A 14673-nucleotide genomic window follows, 5' to 3' on the forward strand; every position below is an offset into this window, starting at 1 on the left:
TCTCATTTATCGATTATACTGCCACATTTGATCAAGTGGACCGTAACAAACTCTGGCAGAAACTGGACAACTGGGGAATACCCAAACACCTCCTAGATGTGCTAATACTGCTCCACTCAAACACCTGGATTAAAATCAAACTCGGGGCGGGAACACACCTCTCGAAGCCCATCAGGACAACAAAAGGATTAAAACAGGGGTGCCTACTCGCGCCCATTTTATTCAACCTCTTCCCAGCCGATCTACCGGGGGAACTCGACAAATGCCCCAATCACGCACCTAAATTAGGGAAAATCACACTTTCTAATCTGCTATACGCGGATGACCTGTTGTTGATAAGGCGGACCCCAACGGGCCTTCAACACCTCCTGAACGCAACTCACGCTGTCTCAACAAAGAATGCCCTTCAAATTAGCTTCAATAAGTCAAAGGTTATGGCTGTGAATTATAGGAAAAAAAGGAATCCTCGCTGGCACTTGAACGGAGAAAAGCTCAACCGGGTAACCACATATAAGTACCTGGGAGTAATCTTGGACTCAAATAACACGTCTAGGGCACAGTTCAACTCCTTACGAGGGAAGGCTACAATGACTTATTTGGCATTAAAATCACTAAAGGCTAAACTACCCGACCTTACACTCAAACCTCTCCTTGAAATTGTGCGTGCCAAACTACAACCGACTCTTACCTACAGGAGCGAATCACATCACGGTAAGGATGCGGCGTTGCTAGACACACTCATAGCTAACTCATATAGGGCTATTTTTAATCTTCCTAAATATGTCTCTCCAGCTCAGATTCGACTAGAATTCGGCATCCCGAAACAAACATTAGAAAGGCGGAGTGCGTATGTAGCCAGCTGGTGCAAGATTCGCAATGCAGAGGCCGGCTCCTTATGTTCTAACATATGGGAAGAGTTACTACGGCATCACAACTCCCTGCCGAGAGTCTATTTACATGAATCACTCGAAGTTCTAGGCTTGACCGATATCTGGGAAACATCAATAGATCACTTGTCTTTCAAAAAAGTATCCAAAAAATAAGCACGTATTATTTCAGCGATTGACGGCAAGAAGGACCTAGCAAATAGAGCGCATGGATGGTTAACCCTGGGTGATTACGGAAAAATGCAGCCACAAGTATACCTCAACATTGGCATGAAAATAAAAGTTAAAGAAAAATTCCTAAAACTACGCCTCGGTGTAATTCCCATACTCCCACACCTTCCTCCCTGGGAGAGAAATAACCCTTCCCAACAGTGTCGCTTATGCAAAACCGGCAAGGAGGACATTGTCCACGTGATTTGCATCTGTCCTAGCTTAAAGGACCTGAGGTAAAACTTCCTACGTCCATCCTTTAACCTACATGCCGTTCGGACCTGCAGGCAGACAGTCAAACTGTGCTTTTCCACCAGCGACACAAAATTGACTTGCCAGGTCGTGAAGTTCTTCGACTCAACAAGGAAGAGACTTAACGATGTCTGACGAACATTTTAAGTTCTGAGGATAATCATGAACTGATTCCAACAAATCTCGCATTTTTTAATGTAATCTAATTCGACAATTTAAGTTCAAATGGTTTCTTTTAACAAAGATTTTATTGGTGTTTTTATAATTTTGTAAAGATTTTAATTAATCATGTACAAATAAAACATTACTTACTTACTTACTTAGTTTCCCCACAGTTGGCGCAGATAGTGCTGATCTCTAGACACGTGTTTCTGGTTCTTTAACTGTCATCAGTAGAGATTACAGTCTTTCAAATTTGGGGTTTGCTGAGTAGGCTGCCAACATCTTTCTCAGGTCGGGTACCTCTCACAGCCATGCAGGTGCTTCATCCATGTGCTTGTCAGCTCAATGACTCACAAGAGTACTATTAAACAGGAACAGGAGTGGGAGCACACCGCTTCACCTCCCAGTAAGGTGCGCCCCTGGCATTGTGGTAAATGCAGTTTCGGTTACTTGCTAGCTTCAAGAGTGTTCGAGTGTTTCGCCCAGTTGGCTCAGATAGTGCTGATCTCTAGACACGTGTTTCTGGTTCTTTAACGGTCATCAGTAGAGATTACAGTCTTTCAAATTTGGGGTTTGCTGAGTAGGCTGCCAACATCTTTCTCAGGTCAGGTACCTCTCACAGGCATGCAAGTGCTTCATTCACGAGCTCGTCAGCTCAATGACTCACGAGAGTACTATTAAACAGGAACAGAAGTGGGAGCACACAGCTTTGCCTCCCAGTAAGGTTTGCCCCTAGCATTGTGGTAAATGCAGTTTCGGTTACTTTCTTGCTTCAAGAGTGTTCGAGTGTTTCGCCACAGTTGGTGCAGATAGTGCTGATCTCTAGACACGTGTTTCTGGTTCTTTACCCGTCATCAGTAGAGATTACTGTCTTTCAAATTTGGGGTTTGCTGAGTAGGCTGCCAGCATCTTTCTCAGGTCAGGTACCTCTCACAGGCATGTGGGTGCTTCATCCACGAGCTCATCAGCTCAATGACTCACAAGAGTACTATTAAACAGGGACAGGGTTGGGAGCACACAGCTTCACCTCCCAGTAAGGTACACCCCTGGCATTGTGGTAAATGCAGTTTCGGTTACTTGCTTGCTTCAAGAGTGTTCGTGTGTTTTGCCACAGCCTACTCAGCAAACCCCATTTTGAAAGACTGTAATCTCTACTGATGATGGTTAAAGAACCAGAAACACGTGTCTAGAGATCAGCACTATCTGCGCCAACTGCGGCGTAAAACTCAAACACTCTTGAAGCAAGCAAGTAACCGAAACTGAATTTACCACAATACCAGGGGCGAACCCTACTGGGAGGTGAAGTGGTGTACTCCCACCCCTGTTCCGGGGTTGTGGCGATTCACTGCCCAGATCCTCTACTAGGATGGGACTACGGCCCACAGCAATGCCCATGACTTCTATTGGATAGGTGGGGCGAGGGTGACAACCGGGCTAAAAGCACGTCTCACTTCCCGCAGCACAGGATGTGCACAGGTCATGCCCAGGCCAAGAATGAGCCCGTCTTCACCCGTCATTGAATGGAACAGGCTGGACCTGCTCTCCTTCATTTGTTGTTTGTTGGTCATATTTCCCCTTTTCTGCTATTTTTTTATGCTTAAGTCTTCAATGGTCTCTGGAGGATATTGATCTTGACGAGTGACTCTTTTTGCCTCGTGCTGTAAATGTTGTTTCAACTGAAATTGTACTGGCTGAAAGGCGTTTGTCCCGGTGACTTTGGTGCTGCATCTGTCTCCCCCATTGACCTCCTCGGTGGGCAACTTGTTATCCCATTGCCTTATGGTCCAGCTAGTTTGCGGGGCTTACCTGTTGAATTGGCTATACGTCAGTCACCCAGTGTGCTTGTCTTATGTAACAATATATAATTTGGATAATTTGAATACCACTCTACCTAGTGATAATGAACCTTGTGCTAAAACGAAATGCCAAGCCAAGTATAGGGGTAATATCAAACCACAACCTAATGGTGAACGTGAAGGTGGTCCTAAGAATCAAGTGGTCTCTTTGGTGTCTACTCCCAGACTGATATCTGGGCAGGATCGGAGTGGGTCAGCGACTGAAGTGGGTGATTTGTCAGTCTTTGATTGGGTCAGAATCTTGGCCAAATTCTCCATTATAGTACGTGCTTGTCTTTCCCCCGTGCTGAACAAAATCTGCCCACTGGAGAATATTGTTAAACAGTCAATTCCCCCCAAAACTGCTATTTGTGGGCAGCTGGCTCCTGTGAAGTCATGCCAGCAGCCCTCTAGCATTGGTCGTAATAGTACCAAAGTGGTCCATGTGCCAAGTAATCCGGGTTTGAGAAAGTTGTCATATATATGCTTCTCGTTTCCAACAGTCTGGTTCCGGAGGAGCAAATGCCCATAAAGCATCCACTCAGGGCCAACGTGACTCAGGGACCCTATCTAGCTTACAGTCAAGTTTACGGCCCCCAGCTTTCCCTACCTGTCAACAAGCCCACTTGAACCTTGCCCCTGCTTGCTGTCCATATATGGCTATTCTAAAAGGAGTTCCTGCTTTTTAGGGTATAGACTCTCATGAGCAACTAAAGAGCAAGGGTTGTCATTGGTTTACTATGCATACATATTTCAATTTACAAGAATACGAAGACATCTTGCTGATGAGGAGGGTGAGTCCATCCATTAAAAACATTGGTGGGAATTGTGTGTTGGTAAATTGTAGAAGCCCTGAACTGATTAAAAGGTATGGTATGAGTGGGGCCAGAGCCCACTGTAGAAGGGATGATATAAGCCTTGTTCCTCTGGTTTAAAAAAAACATCTAGCACCAGGGGCAAGGGTGGGTTCTAGGCCACTTCCTCATGGGACTGTAAATTGTCATAAGTCTTTTGTCCCTACTTCAAAAAGGTTTTCTCCATTATCTGACTTGGATGGTCTAGACTGATGTTCAGTTTTGCTGGCCAGTCATGGCAATTCACTGCTATTGGGCCAGTGGTTCCTTTTTTGCAAACCACCAATGGTGGGTCACAGATAACTTCATACCCTACCCCACCATGTTATGTTCCCGCCCCCTTAGAATTTTTCCTCTATTAAGATACTGTTCCAGGCCCCAGGAAGAGTGTCCCCTTTCCAGGATGATCCAGTTCTTTGTTTGCCACCTAATTCTAAGATTGTTTCCTGCAATGTTGCCGGCCTGGCTTCCAAACTCGAGTGCCTCATGTTGGGTTCTTTTATTGATTCATTCTATATATCTATTTTTCAGAAGACCTGCTCAGTTGTCTGGAGTACCAAGCTGGGTTTGTCAATTTCTTTTTGACTGCTTCCTCTTCGGGGAAGGGTAATCTTTCAGGTGGGTTGGCATTGTGGGTTAACACTTCCCTTTATTGTACATCAAAAATGATTTAACTATGCAGCATTGATGCCCAGCGTGTTTCTCTCTTCTTTCCATCAGGCAGTGTATATTTTATGTATAATGCATACTGTAAACATGAGGGAACTGGAGCTGAGATAAAGTCTATTGATTTGATTGGAGCTCATTTGGTTACCCTGCCTGCTAATACTGTTAAATAATGGCAGAGACTTTAACTGTAAGTTTGAGCAATTGCTTGACTCGTAAGAGGATCCTTTGGGTGATGAGGACCAAATCTGGGAATTAACGAACTTATCTCTTTCCCTGGTAAAGAGGAGGATTGCTGCTATCCTTCAAATTAATGCTTTTACATATGGTAATGGCCTTAGGGCTTGTAATGGAACTGCTTCGGATCAAACAGGTAATCATACATACCATCACCCTCATGTATAACTCTTATTGATTACATTGTATTAGACATAAGGCTATGGCAATCCTTGGTAGATATGGCTGTAGTACCTAGGCAGGATAGTGATCACGATGCCCTGGGATTAACGTTGGGTCTCCTCTGTATTTGTTCTCTGTATGAAAATTGCAAAAAACACAGTTGATGGGCAGAATGTAGAACATTGTCATACATTCACCCCAGTACAAGGATCTGGGCCTAAATCCATTGTTTTTTTGCACTGCAGACCACCCTGGGTTAGACACTGGCTATATGCAAATCAGCTCTGACCCTGTGCCTCATGGGAACAGTCCAGTCCGAACTACCAAGCCATGTCTTTCCCAGACCGGAATCAAGCATCCAAGGACCGGCTTCTGGCTATCAGCCTTCATCAGCCTGGATAGCTTGACTCCAGTGGTGTGGAGAGCCTGGGACTCACGTCTGAGCATACCCAACCCACTCGGGGGGAAAATTGCAAAAAACACAGTTGATGGACAGAATGTAGAACAATGTCATACATTCACCCCAGTACAAGGATCTGGGCCTAAATCCATCGTTTTTTGCACTCCACACCACCCTGGGTTAGACACTGGCTATATGCAAATCAGCTCTGACCCTGTGCCTCATGGGAACAGTCCAGTCCGAACTACCAAGCCATGTCTTTCCCAGACTGGAATCAAGCATCCAAGGACCGGTTTCTGGCTATCAGCCTTCCTCAGCCTGGATAGCTTGACTCCAGTGGTGTGGAGAGCCTGGGACTCACGTCTGAGCATACCCAGCCCACTCTGGGTGAAAATTGCAAAAAACACAGTTGATGAACAGAATGTAGAACAATGTCATACATTCACCCCAGTACAAGGATCTGGGCCTAAATCCATCGTTTTTATGCACTCCACACCACCCTGTGTTAGACACTGGCTATATGCAAATCAGCTCCGACCCTGTGCCTCAATGGAACAGTCCAGTCCGAACTACCAAGCCATGTCTTTCCCAGACCGGAATCAAGCATCCAAGGACCGGTTGCTGGCTAGCAGCCTTCATCAGCCTGGATAGCTTGACTCCAGTGGTGTGGAGAGCCTGGGACTCACGTCTGAGCATACCCAGCCCACTCGGGGTGAAAATTTAAAAAAACACAGTTGATGGACAGAATGTAGAACAATGTCATACATTCACCCCAGTACAAGGATCTGGGCCTAACTCCATTATTTTTTTGCACTCCACACCACCCTGGGTTAGACACTGGCTATATGCAAATCAGCTCTGACCCTGTGCCTCATGGGAACAGTCCAGTCAGAACTACCAAGCCATGTCTTTCCCAGACCGGAATCAAGCATCTAAGGACCGGTTTCTGGCTATCAGCCTTCATCAGCCTGGATAGCTTGGCTCCAGTGGTGTGGAGAGCCTGGGACTCACGTCTGAGCATACCCAGCCCACTCGGGGGGGAAATTGCAAAAAACACAGTTGATGGACAGAATGTAGAACAATGTCATACATTCACACCAGTACAAGGATCTGGGCCTAAATCCATCGTTTTTTTGCACTCCACACCACCCTGGGTTAGACTCTGGCTATATGCAAATCAGCTCTGACCCTGTGCCTCATGGGAACAGTCCAGTCCAAACTATCAAGCCATGTCTTTCCCAGAACGGAATCAAGCATCCAAGGACCGGTTTCTGGCTATCAGCCTTCATCAGCCTGGATAGCTTGACTCCAGTGGTGTGGAGAGCCTGGGACTCACGTCTGAGCATACCCAGCCCACTCGGGGTGAAAATTTAAAAAAACACAGTTGATGGACAGAATGTAGAACAATGTCATACATTCACCCCAGTACAAGGATCTGGGCCTAACTCCATTATTTTTTTGCACTCCACACCACCCTGGGTTAGACACTGGCTATATGCAAATCAGCTCTGACCCTGTGCCTCATGGGAACAGTCCAGTCAGAACTACCAAGCCATGTCTTTCCCAGACCGGAATCAAGCATCTAAGGACCGGTTTCTGGCTATCAGCCTTCATCAGCCTGGATAGCTTGGCTCCAGTGGTGTGGAGAGCCTGGGACTCACGTCTGAGCATACCCAGCCCACTCGGGGGGAAAATTGCAAAAAACACAGTTGATGGACAGAATGTAGAACAATGTCATACATTCACCCCAGTACAAGGATCTGGGCCTAAATCCATCGTTTTTTTGCACTCCACACCACCCTGGGTTAGACTCTGGCTATATGCAAATCAGCTCTGACCCTGTGCCTCATGGGAACAGTCCAGTCCAAACTATCAAGCCATGTCTTTCCCAGACCGGAATCAAGCATCCAAGGACCGGTTTCTGGCTATCAGCCTTCATCAGCCTGGATAGATTGTCTCCAGTGGTGTGGAGAGCCTGGGACTCACGTCTGAGCATACCCAGCCCACTCGGGGTGAAAATTGCAAAAAACACAGTTGATGGACAGAATGTAGAACAATGTCATACATTCACCCCAGTACAAGGATCTGGGCCTAAATCCATCGTTTTTTGCACTGTTCCCATGAGGCACAGGGTCAGAGCTGATTTGCATATAGCCAGTGTCTAACCCAGGGTGGCGTGGAGTGCAAAAAAACGATGGATTTAGGCCCAGATCCTTGTACTGGGGTGAATGCATGACATTGTTCTACATTCTGTCCATCAACTGTGTTTTTTGCAATTTTCACCCCGAGTGGGCTGGGTATGCTCAGACGTGAGTCCCAGGCACTCCACACCACTGGAGTCAAGCTATCCAGGCTGATGAAGGCTGATAGCCAGAAACCGGTCCTTGGATGCTTGATTACGGTCTGGGAAAGACATGGCTTGGTAGTTCGGACTGGACTGGTCCCATGAGGCACAGGGTCAGAGCTGATTTGCATATAGACAGTGTCTAACCCAGGGTGGTGTGGAGTGCAAAAAAACGATGGATTTAGGCCCAGATCCTTGTACTGGGGTGAATGTATGACATTGTTCTACATTCTGTCCATCAACTGTGTTTTTTGCAATTTTCACCCCGAGTGGGCTGGGTATGCTCAGACGTGAGTCCCAGGCACTCCACACCACTGGAGTCAAGCTATCCAGGCTGATGAAGGCTGATAGCCAGAAACCGGTCCTTGGATGCTTGATTCCGGTCTGGGAAAGACATGGCTTGGTAGTTCGGACTGGACTGTTCCCATGAGGCACAGGGTCAGAGCTGATTTGCATATAGCCAGTGTCTAACCCAGGGTGGTGTGGAGTGCAAAAAAACGATGGATTTAGGCCCAGATCCTTGTACTGGGGTGAATGTATGACATTGTTCTACATTCTGTCCATCAACTGTGTTTTTTGCAATTTTCACCCCGAGTGGGCTGGGTATGCTCAGACGTGAGTCCCAGGCACTCCACACCACTGGAGTCAAGCTATCCAGGCTGATGAAGGCTGATAGCCAGAAACCGGTCCTTGGATGCTTGATTCCGGTCTGGGAAAGACATGGCTTGGTAGTTCGGACTGGACTGTTCCCATGAGGCACAGGGTCAGAGCTGATTTGCATATAGCCAGTGTCTAACCCAGGGTGGTGTGGAGTGCAAAAAACCGATGGATTTAGGCCCAGATCCTTGTACTGGGGTGAATGTATGACATTGTTCTACATTCTGTCCATCAACTGTGTTTTTTGCAATTTTCACCCCAAGTGGGCTGGGTATGCTCAGACGTGAGTCCCAGGCACTCCACACCACTGGAGTCAAGCTATCCAGGCTGATGAAGGCTGATAGCCAGAAACCGGTCCTTGGATGCTTGAGTCCGGTCTGGGAAAGACATGGCTTGGTAGTTCGGACTGGACTGTTCCCATGAGGCACAGGGTCAGAGCTGATTTGCATATAGCCAGTGTCTAACCCAGGGTGGTGTGGAGTGCAAAAAAAGATGGATTTAGGCCCAGATCCTTGTACTGGGGTGAATGTATGACATTGTTCTACATTCTGTCCATCAACTGTGTTTTTTGCAAATTTCACCCCGAGTGGGCTGGGTATGCTCAGACGTGAGTCCCAGGCACTCCACACCACTGGAGTCAAGCTATCCAGGCTGATGAAGGCTGATAGCCAGAAACCGGTCCTTGGATGCTTGATTCCGGTCTGGGAAAGACATGGCTTGGTAGTTCGGACTGGACTGTTCCCATGAGGCACAGGGTCAGAGCTGATTTGCATATAGCCAGTGTCTAACCCAGGGTGGTGTGGAGTGCAAAAAAACGATGGATTTAGGCCCAGATCCTTGTACTGGGGTGAATGTATGACATTGTTCTACATTCTGTCCATCAACTGTGTTTTTTGCAATTTTCACCCCAAGTGGGCTGGGTATGCTCAGACGTGAGTCCCAGGCACTCCACACCACTGGAGTCAAGCTATCCAGGCTGATGAAGGCTGATAGCCAGAAACCGGTCCTTGGATGCTTGAGTCCGGTCTGGGAAAGACATGGCTTGGTAGTTCGGACTGGACTGTTCCCATGAGGCACAGGGTCAGAGCTGATTTGCATATAGCCAGTGTCTAACCCAGGGTGGTGTGGAGTGCAAAAAAACGATGGATTTAGGCCCAGATCCTTGTACTGGGGTGAATGTATGACATTGTTCTACATTCTGTCCATCAACTGTGTTTTTTGCAAATTTCACCCCGAGTGGGCTGGGTATGCTCAGACGTGAGTCCCAGGCACTCCACACCACTGGAGTCAAGCTATCCAGGCTGATGAAGGCTGATAGCCAGAAACCGGTCCTTGGATGCTTGATTCCGGTCTGGGAAAGACATGGCTTGGTAGTTCGGACTGGACTGTTCCCATGAGGCACAGGGTCAGAGCTGATTTGCATATAGCCAGTGTCTAACCCAGGGTGGTGTGGAGTGCAAAAAAACGATGGATTTAGGCCCAGATCCTTGTACTGGGGTGAATGTATGACATTGTTCTACATTCTGTCCATCAACTGTGTTTTTTGCAATCTTCACCCCGAGTGGGCTGGGTATGCTCAGACGTGAGTCCCAGGCACTCCACACCACTGGAGTCAAGCTATCCAGGCTGATGAAGGCTGATAGCCAGAAACCGGTCCTTGGATGCTTGATTCCAGTCTGGGAAAGACATGGCTTGGTAGTTCGGACTGGACTGTTCCCATGAGGCACAGGGTCAGAGCTGATTTGCATATAGCCAGTGTCTAACCCAGGGTGGTGTGGAGTGCAAAAAAACGATGGATTTAGGCCCAGATCCTTGTACTGGGGTGAATGTATGACATTGTTCTACATTCTGTCCATCAACTGTGTTTTTTGCAATTGTTCTCTGTATGAGCCACTTAATTTGAGGTTGGTTCCTGCTAACTGCAGGCATAGGTTGAAGTGGTGTTTTATGGTAGGCTCAGATGTGGCTTTGGGTAAAGTGTTTGCAATCATGACTACAGGTTTGGATGCTGTTGCCTCTGCCATTGAGTCCAGATGAAGCAGATCAGCATACCAGCTTGGGTGAAATTAATAACCGTATGTTTTTATCACTTAGGGATTTGTTTTTGGTAGGTTCCCAATCCATCCTTAAAAGGAACAAAGAATCCTGTTGGTATTCAAAATCATGCCGGTTAGCTAGGAGTGCCATCTCGTGCAATTATTTCTGGGTCTAGAGATGACATCAGTAGGTCGATGATTCTGTATAAGGGTTCGATCTCTAATGCACAAAGAAAGGGAGAGAGGTCTAACTGGGAGATAATGCTGAGTTCCATTAATAGCAAGGACTATCAGACCTTTTTGGCGCATTATGGCCAATAAGGATCCCAGTACCCATGCACCCCTGGATAGTAACACCTCCACCTCTTTTTGGGTACAACATTTTTCCCAGCTATACTTGGGAGTTGAGGCACAGGGATTGAATCAGGTAGTGCCCAGTGTCCTAGCACCTAGTATGGAGTCTGCATTGAAAGCAGTTCTCTGTGTCTTCAACACTGAAATTGCAAGAGCCATGGCTAGACAAGGGTCCTGGCAATCTTTATAAGTCCTACAGGGATGTTTGGTGCCTTAGTTTTCAGTGTATTTTAGTGCCATAATGAAGGGTGCACCCATGCCCCCAACTTGGGCTGGTGCGGAGATTACCCTGATTTTAAAAAAGGGTTATAGGTCCCTGACCTCAAATTATAGGCCAATTAACCTCATAGATAGTGCACAGAAGTTGTTCAGCTGGGTTATCCTGAACCAGTGAGTGAGTGGGTTTCTGACTGTAATTTTTTTACTTCTCTGTATTCTGGTTTTAGGGACAATGTAGCAATCAGTGATCAGGTACTTGACCTTCAATAAATATACTGAAAATAAGTGTTTTTGAGTGGAGGCAGACTGTATGTTATTTTTGTGGATCTTCAGTCTGTCTTTGACTTAGTCCCTAGAGATTTGCTGTGGAAGACCCTGAAGGAGATGGGAGTACCAGGGTACCTTGTAGAAATCTTGAACAGATTACACCTGAATAATTATGCCCAGGTCAGGTGTGGATCGCACGGTGAACTGACAGACCCCATTCTGGTAGGCTGAGGGTTGAGGCAGGGATGCGTGTTAGCTCCAACTCTTTTGGCCCATTTCAAAAAAGTAATCTGAGACAAAATCCTAACTTTACGACTTTTGGTATTCACAAAATACATTTAGGTTTAGTGAAGTAAGGACTCCTAGCTTTACTACTCCTTTACTATTCCTAAACAAATCACATGTCTGGTATTCGCAAGCTAAACAGCCCAAAAAAAAACTGCTGCTAAATACAGTGTTTCAGAAGTATGCAGAAGTATGCTTATTCCAAAAATGTACTCCATTCTTCCCTAGTGTTAAGCCCATTTCTAACCACGTTCAAATATTAAATATACCATTGCTCTGGTAATGTTCTCTTTTCTTCTAAGTTGTATCTACATTTATTTCCCACAATTTTCTCCAAAATGAACCACTGAAAATCTAAGTGGCTATGTTTAGCCATAATGAAATGTTCAACTACTTGTGCATTAATTTTACCAGTCTTCAGAACTGATTTGTGTTCCATAAGATGTGATTTCAATTTGTGTCCAGTCTCCCCCACATATCCTAGTGCTCTAAATGAGGTTGGTTGTGAAATCTTTAAACAATGCATATCGGAGAGTAGGATAACTGTGTACCTCTGCACCTATATGAGCTTATAAGCAGATCATTCTAATTTTAGTCCCAAATAGGAAAGGTTGTGAAGTAACTATTTATCCCTTCATTTCTTTTACATTCTTATAGAGAATATATATAAAAATACTTACCGATTGAGATGTTGGGATAATCAATCAATCAATCAATCAATCAGTGAATTTATAAAGCGCACTACTTACCTGTGAGGGTCTCAAGGCGGTGAGGGGAGGGGGTGCTGCTACTGTTCGAAGAGCCAGGTCTTGAGGAGCTTCCTGAAGGTGAGCAGGTCCTGGGTCTGCCGCAGATGAGTGGGGAGGGTGTTCCAGGTCTTGGCGGCAAGGAAGGAGAAGGATCTGCCGCCGGAGGTCGTTCGTTGGATGCGCGGTACGGCAGCGAGGGCGAGGCTAGCGGAGCGGAGCTGACAGGCGGGGGTGTGGAAGTTGAGTCTGATGTTCAGGTAGGCTGGTCCGGTGTTGTGGAGTGCTTTGTGTGCGTGGGTGAGGAGCTTGAAGGTGATCCTCTTGTCGACGGGGAGCCAGTGCAGGTCTCTTAGGTGGGAGGTGATGCAGCTGCGTTGAGAGATGTTGAGGATCAGGCGGGCGGAGGCGTTCGGGATGCGTTGCAGCCGTTGTAGGTGTTTGGTTTGGATTCCTGCGTAGAGTGCGTTGCCGTAGTCCAGCCTGCTGCTGACGAGGGCTTGGGTCACCATTCTTCTGGTTTCGGTCGGTATCCATTTGTACATCCTGCGAAGCATGCGGAGGGTGTTATAGCAGGAGGAGGAGACGGCGCTGACCTGGTTTGACATGGAGAGGGAGGAGTCGAGGATGATTCCTAGGTTGGGTGCGTGGTCCGTTGGTGTCGGTGCTGTTCCCATTGTGGTCGGCCACCAGGAGTCGTCCCAGGCAGAGGGGGTAGGGCCGAGGATGAGTACTTCCGTCTTGTCCGAGTTCAGTTTCAGTTGGCTGCTCCTCATCCACTCGGTGACGGCCTTCATTCCCACGTGGAGGTTGGTTTTGGCGGTGTGTGGGTCCTTGGTGAGGACGGATAAGGGCTGAACTTTTGCCGTTGTCTCGTAGCTGCCTTATGTCATCTGTGGCGGCGATGAGGGCTGTCTCGGTGCTGTGGTTTCGTCTGAATCTGGACTGGGTCTAAGATGTTGTTGTCCTCAAGGTGGCGGGTCAGCTGTGTGTTGGCGATTCTCTCTAGGACCTTCGCCGGGAAGGGGAGCAAGGAGATGGGTCGGAAGTTCTTGAGGTCTTTGGGGTCTGCCTTGGGTTTCTTAATGAGGGTGTTGATTTCGGCATGCTTCTAGCTTTCCGGGAATGTCGCTGTGTCAAAGGAGATGTTGATGACCTTCCGTAGTTGGGGTGCGATGGTTGCTTTGTTGAAGACATGGTGCAGGCATGGGTCAGACGGAGATCCTGAGTGGATGGAGTTCATGACCTTGCATGTCTCGTGGTCATTGACGTGGCACTAGGAGGTCAGCTGGTTGGTGCAGGTGGCGTTCGGGGTGGGGTCTGTTGTGGTCGGAGCGGACGGGGTGTTGAAACTGTCGTGGATGTCGGCGATCTTGCGTGGAAGAAGGTGGCCAGTGAGTCGCACAGATCTTGCGAGGGTGGGATGTCGTTGGTGTTGGCGCTGGGGTTGGAGAGTTCCTTCACTATGTTGAAAAGCTCTTTGCTGTCGTGTGCGTTGTTATCCAGGCGGGCTTTGAAGGAAGATCTCTTGGCTGTTCTGATGAGGTGGTGATGTCTGCGGATGGGGTCCTTGTGGGCTGCATGACTGTCTGGTGTGCAGTCGTGGAGCCATTTCTTCTCCAGCTTCCGGCATGTACGTTTGGAGGTCTGGAGTTCTTCGGTGAACCAGGCAGCTTTCTTGCTTGGGTGGTTGATGGAAGGTTTCTTGAGCAGGGTGAGAGTGTTGGCGCAGTCGTTGATCCATTGTCTGAGGTTAAGGGCTCCAGCGTCTGGGTCGGTGGGGTCAGTGGGTGGGTTCTGGGCGAGGGTGGAGGTCAGCGGGTCCTCGGTGACTTTGCTCCAGCAGCGGCAGGGCAGCTATTGGGTGCGGTGGTGTGTGGTAGGTTTCTTGAAGGTGAAGTGGATGCAGCGGTGGCCGGTCCAGTGGAGTTCGGCGGTGTTGTTGAAGGCGATGTGGGTGCTTGTGGAGAAGACAGGGTCGAGCGTGTGGCCAGCGGCGTGGGTGGGTTCGATGACGAGCTGTCTGAGGCCGAGGTTGGCGAGGTTGTCGAGTAGGGTGGCGGAGTTGGCGTCGTTGTTGTTCTCGAGGTGGAAGTTCAG

The sequence above is a fragment of the Lissotriton helveticus genome, chromosome 3_1 (assembly GCF_964261635.1).
Source record: "Lissotriton helveticus chromosome 3_1, aLisHel1.1, whole genome shotgun sequence".
NCBI lineage: Eukaryota > Metazoa > Chordata > Amphibia > Caudata > Salamandridae > Lissotriton > Lissotriton helveticus.